Below are 6782 nucleotides of genomic sequence, written 5' to 3'. Positions count from 1 at the left end.
ATCGTAGTGTGGCCTGTACATGGAGCAACCACTCCCACATTTGCCTCAAAACCAAAGTGTCCCCCAGGATTTGATGCAAGTATGACCACATCCACTCCAGCCCTCGAGGGTCCCCTTGGAGTGGATGCAATCCCACCCACACACCCCGCGAGCATCCCCACATTCGCTTTGTATCATCACCCATATATAGGACAATTAGATTAAGAGAGTCTTAAAGTAGGTACTCTCTTGTTTTGCAAACCCAAGAAAATCTAGTATGCCTACTTTGTTTGGGAGTTAACAATCATTCTCTCATGTTCGTAGAGAGATATGATTATTTTGAGATCTAGTTGCGAATAAGATTTCTACTTGAAAAGAGTTGTTGCTTAGTTCTAGCACTGATTATGTCTCTAGGAGTGGTATTTTCAGAGGTATGACCTAGCTAATACACAATCACTCCATCGTTGTTGAGAGTTACATTTTGATCCCATCATAGTTGTACTTTCAAGGAAAGAATTCTATAATCCACCAAGGGATAGTGAAAAAATTCAACTTTCCAAATTATTCCAATCAGTATTAGACACGGTAGACTATGTTGGTTATCGTTGGTGGCTGCTAATTTGAGCAGTTTTTATGTAGAGTTCAACAACGGGGTTTGACATTATAGATTTTAACCAAGGGGTTTAAATTGCAAAGGCAACACCCAGAGTTATCAATGCAGTACTACTTGCTTTTCACGCTTTTAATTAGTGTTACTAGGCCCTTTTCACCTAGGAGATTTGGACATGTGCATATGACTATGGGTAAGTGAACACTATGTTCAACCTCCAGGTACACATATGTTTTGGTTTTATTTCATTATGAATACTTCTTCATTGATCTTTTCTAAGTAGGATATATGAGCTTCAATGCTTTCATCTAATTTTCTCTTCAGAGACACGACAAGGCATCATAAAGTCTAATATCTAACCAACCCAAATGATTTTCTCATATTAAACTGATCATTTAATGTGGGATAATAAACGGAAACAAGGGTTAGAATATAGACATGTGCTTACACATCTATCTCAACACGGGGCCAATGGTAAAGGGGTCCAAATGAGAGATGGTATGTTAAATAGCAAGGCTAACTAATGGAACTTAAAAGACCTTAGGGTTAGCTTCATTAAAGAATTCCAATGGTTAGTGTCAAAAGTCTTTTGACCTTAGCAAGCTAGGGCTGAGCTTGAGGTGGAACCCGACCTAAGCTTGAGGTGCTTGTCGTGCTTGATGACTAAGGTGCTTGTTATGCTAAGTTGCTTGAGAAGCTTCCCATGCATGGGGGGTAAGGTGCTTGAGTAAAAAAGAGACCCTACAAAGGAGGGGAAAAGCCCCAAAGATAGGGGAATCTTTGACTTAACCTCCCACTCACCCAAAGGGCACCCCTTTTCTCAAGGGGCACATGGAACACATGTCAGACTCTTCCTATGCTTAGCCACATGGTGTGCGTGAATGCTATAGGTTGGGCTAAAGAGGGGTCCAATGAACTTCTATTCCATCCAACAAATATCTAGATATTTTCAAACTCTCTCTCTCTCTAAGATGTAAGGAGGACACTTGTCCAAAGACTACCCATGTACTTGAAATGCATGCTGCGTGCGATTGGCTAGGGGGAGAGGGGTCCAATGAGCTTGAGGCATGAGAAAAAGGTAGAACTCATCCCAAGAAATCAAGGGGTGTGATAGGGGGGTATACACCACTCATACACTCATTTTTTGAGGTATTCTCACTTGGTGAAAGTAGAGGAACTCCACCTCCTTCTCCAAGCTTGTTGAGGAGTGAGAGCCTACACCAACACTCTTGTCTATGGAATGCAAATCTAGCCAAGAGACAGATTCAATGCTTAAGCTTGTCATCTTCTCCATCTTCATTACTATGCTATTATGTATACTAGCAAGGAGAGTGATGATAAGTGAGGAACTATTTCTTTCTCCTATGGAATGTTTCTTTTTCCTCTTCCCTACCCTCATTCCCTACTAGCTCTCTCCGCCTTCGAAGGTGTTTGAGGCCTTGGGATAGTTAATGCTTTCTACAAAGTTTATGTTATGCTTGTGATGCATGAAGCTTTCCATCTTCATTGCATCACCAAGGTCACAAGGAACACATATATTGTATTGTACCAAGTCTCTTTGATGGAAGAAACTATAATACAAATGCCTATTGGAGGGGGGACCGGCTCCGTCTGAATCCGATCCTCAAATGTTGTCATGTTCTTTTAACCCTCTCTCTTGTAAAAGTAGCGTTGTTCATGCCAAGTTAACTAAGAACCACGTTTATGTTTCTACCATCAATTAATTTCACCCGCTATGCTCACAAAGTAATCTCACAAAAGTGCTTTATCTAATCCCCTAATTCCGCTACTCTCAAAGTTCATAGGCCATTTCCATTACATTGATATCGCAGCATTTGGTTTCTCTTTTCTTGCTTAAGAAGAGAGGTCCTTAAGTAGCCTATTAATGGTTGATTTTGTTAACTATATTAGGGTAAGTGGGACTGGGATCTATTATTGGTTTTGTTGAGCCCACTATGTGGGATATGGTGCACACCTCGGGAACTTTGGTCTTAATAATGGATTCTTTTTAAACTTGCCTACGGCTTTACCATTATTGAGCCATAAGAAGTTCGAAAGGAGCTATCCCTCGGCAACTCTGCTATGTTAGATCCACTCCACTACTCTCTATAATTAATCAATTCGAGCCATGGGTGTAGATACTTAAGTGCATTTTCAAAGGCTAAGAGGAGTAGCAACTAAGGTTTTGAATGGCCAAAGCATACACTAAGTAAACACATAAGTTTAATTAACATGGCTGACAATAACCAAGAGAGTAGAATGAACATTGTTAACTTTGATTTTGCACATGAAGGTGCTATAATGATGCCCCCATGTTTGTTAATTATCTTGTTACTAGGTTGCAACAAGCTATGGGAAACCCTGCTTTGCAAGCCGAAGTTACTTTGTGCTTATGGGATTTCCTTTCCTCTCCAAGATGACAGAGAGCTTAGGAGGCCTCTTGACGAGACCGCCAAAAGAAAACTCTCTCCCATATGAGAGGAGGAATCCAAAGAACAAGAAAGTAATGAATCCCTAAGTTCCTCCGAAGACGTGGCTTTACAAAGACGGTAGACTAAACAATCGCCAACTCCTCCCAAGGGGAAACGGTTAACCCATAGTCCTTCTCCTCGTCACTCCGAAAGGGAAGAGAGGAAAAAAAGGAAGAAAGGGCAAGAAAGAGGTCACCCTCTTCTCCTTCTCCTTCACCTTCCTCCTCTACCGATGAAAGCTATGGCTATTCTCCTAGAGAATACAAGAGGGGAGGACATTGCAAGTCTTACCCTGCATGGCGAAGGTCACAAAAGCTCAGGAAGTTCAAAGAGGGAGGAAAGAGTATCTCTTTTCTCACCTATGATGGCACCTTTGGTGCTACCGACAAAGTATCTGCCTTCATCCAACAATTTGATGCGGCCTTTGGAGACAAGGGCTCCACGAAGTCCTCCAAGGTACGCCATATAGCTATGCGGTTCCAAAAATTGGCTCGTCAATGGTGGGCTAGCCTTTGGGGCAATGGCGAAGCCCCAAAGACATGGAAAACTCTACGAGTTTCCATCATGAAGCAATTCCTTACAAGCGATGCAAAGGACAAAGTGCTCACCAAATGGTGGAGTTTGAGGCTTCTCTCTCATGAGTCTATCCACAAATATGTGGACAAGTTTTAAGATTTACATCTCAAGGATACTGTCTTTTAAAAGGTAGACTTTGCCGAGCAAAAGCAACAATTGTGTGCGAGATTACCTGAAGAGATGGCCGAGTATGTCAACTCTCAACGGCCTGGTTCTATCATCGAAGTAATCCACCACACCATGGTTGCTTCGTGCATCAATTTCCAACAAGGGGCTAGAGGGAATGTCAAGCCCATGGAAAATGAAAACAAAAGTGATGCAAAGGGAAAAACCAATGCCCAAAATTCTTGCCAAGGCCATTCCAACAACAACAACAACAATCAGTCCAAGGAGAAAGGAGTTTACAAAGGTAAAAATAAATTCTCTCCTGAAGAGCTTGAAACTTTTTGCAAGGATCACAAATCCTTTAAGTGTGGGGAGCAAGGACATGGTTATTGTTCTTGTCCCAAAAGAAATGCTCGCAATGAGACTCCTAGAGCTTCCACTATCGAAGCTCCAAAAGAGGATGCTCATTGCAAAGGATCACCTCTCTCCTATGCTCGGGGAAAGGTAAGGGAGCATGATGCCTTCATCTTGTTTGACCCTGGCTCTACTCACAAATTCATATCAATAGAGTTGGCCACCAAGTTGGGCATTCAAGCTTTTGAGATGGGAGATGCTATAACTGCGATGCTGCTTTCAAGGGACAGCAAGCCTCCATTATTCCCTTGATTGGGAAGTTAAGGCTTCATGTCCAAAGCTATGTCGATGAAGAAGACTTCTTTATCTCTCCTCTTCAACATGAGGATGCTATCCTAGGGGCACCATGGTTCAGGTTCAACCGCATGGCTGCCAACATGAAGTTCCCTAAAAGGAGATCTACTTCACCTACAGGGGAAAGAATATGTATATAGATGCTAATGAGTCTGGTCGTACTATACCACTTGTAAATCCTCTTGCTCTTGATAAATCAATAAAAAGCTTAGTTTTTGCGTACATGATTTTTGTCAAAGAGTCCCTAAAAGGTCCTAATGTTTCATCAAAGGTGAATGGTAGGAATCAAGAAGAGTTAGAATTGTCTAACTTTCTAAAAGGATTCCAAGATGTGTTCATCGATGATATCCCTATGGACTTACCTCCAAAACGAGGGGTTCATGACCATCGAATTGAGCTCCTACTATTAGGAAGCTCACCGCCTAACAAACCTCCTTATCGAGTTTCCCAAGCTCAACAAGAGGAGATCATGAGGCAAGTACAAGAATTGGTAGACAAAGGGATGGTGAGGCCTAGCTCCTCTCCCTTTTGTTCTCCAGTCCTTTTATTGCAAAATAAAGATGGTACATACCGCATGTGTGTGGACTATCGCCCACTAAACCATATCACTATCAAAAACAGATTCCTCGTACCTCATGTAGAAGGTCTGTTTGATAAGCTACAAGGCTCTACCTACTTCAATAGGATTGACCTTAAAAGTGGCTACCATCAAATAAGGATAGTGAATGAAGATATCCTAAAGACCGTGTTTCGTACAACGTTTGGCCTTTATGAATATCTAGTCATGCCTTTTGTTTTGAATAATGCACCAGCTAAATTCAATCGATTAATGGGGAGAAAATTTTTAGACCCTACCACAAATTCACTGGATTGTTCTTTGATGATATCATCATCTACTCCAAGTCCTTGGAGGAACACAAGCAACATCTCCAAGTGATTTTTTGAGCATTGAGGGAGAACAAGCTTTTTATCAATCAAAAGCAAAGCGAATCTTTCCTTCAAGAGATTCAATACTTAGGTCATATTATCTCTTAAGATGGTATCTGTATGGATCCATCAAAGTTGAAGGTAATAAAATGCATGGATCTAAGTCTATAGGAATCTAAGAACATGTTTGAAGGTAATGCATGTGAATCATGAGCTAAGAAGTTTTATCGGTATGTGTGCATATATAGATGCTTCATAGCAAAAGTCTCTCAAATAGCCGGACCATTACATGACTTAACAAAGAAAAATGTTAAGTATTCATGGACTGCTAAGGAGAAAAATGCTTTTGAGAAGCTCAAAGAGAAGCTTACCTCCCAACCAGTCCTTATGCTTCCGGATCTCTCAAAGCCATTTGAGGTCCAATGTGATGCTTGTGGTGAGTTCTACATGCCCTAGACACATGGAAGCACTATCTATTGGGGACTCCATTCATTTTACGAACAGACCATCAAAGTCTCCAGTACTTCATGACGCAAACAAAGCTTTTAGACAAACAAATGAGGTGGGAAAATTTTCTTTCGCAATTTAATTTTCACATTGCTGGTAAGCACAATCAAGTGGCCGATGCACTTTCACGAGGACCAAAAGTTAATGCTGTGTCTATAGCAACTCACAATGATCTATCTTCTATGATAGATGAGTATGCTACTGACTCTGACTTTCTGACTCTGACTTTAAAGACATATTGTCAACCCTTGCTTTGGGGAAGAAAGAGGAACCATTCACCCTTTAGGATGGTTATCTTCTCCATGGAAATAGTCTATGTGTTACCCACTCCCTTCATAAGAAAGTCATGTATGAATCCCATGCTCCTCCCTATGCGGGGCATAGAGGCATTCAACCTACTCTTCTAGGAGTAGAGACGTACTTTTATTGGCCTACCATGAAGTGGACTTACAAGAGTATGTTTCAAAATGTGTGGTATGCCAAAAAGCAATGTTTAGGATTGGTCACATTAGGTCATTTGTGGAAGGTTCACAAACCCGCAAAAAACTTGCATGATTCTTAGACTCTCTCTTCACTATACAAATTAAGTTAGATCAATGTTTAGGATTGATCATGTTAGTTGATTTGTGGAAGGTTCACAAACCCTCAAAAAACCATTACACTTGTGACTTTGTATAGTCAATCATGATTAGGTTAAGTAGGATTATTAAAAGTTTGAACGTAGATAAGGTTTGTATTAGTTAGGTGCGAAGAAAATAGAGTACAAAAGATTGTCTTTTCACCTTTTTGGCATGCATTTTCTTGTTTTTTATACCTTCAAATCCAAGGACAAGTTGTTATTTATCTTCACCAACACCATGCTCAGCCCTAGAGAGGATTTTTTACACCCAACAAGCAGG

This window comes from Adiantum capillus-veneris, chromosome 2, assembly GCF_014529385.1.
Source record: "Adiantum capillus-veneris isolate H3 chromosome 2, ASM1452938v2, whole genome shotgun sequence".
NCBI lineage: Eukaryota > Viridiplantae > Streptophyta > Polypodiopsida > Polypodiales > Pteridaceae > Adiantum > Adiantum capillus-veneris.
Note: the sequence above shows the minus strand (reverse complement) of the source record.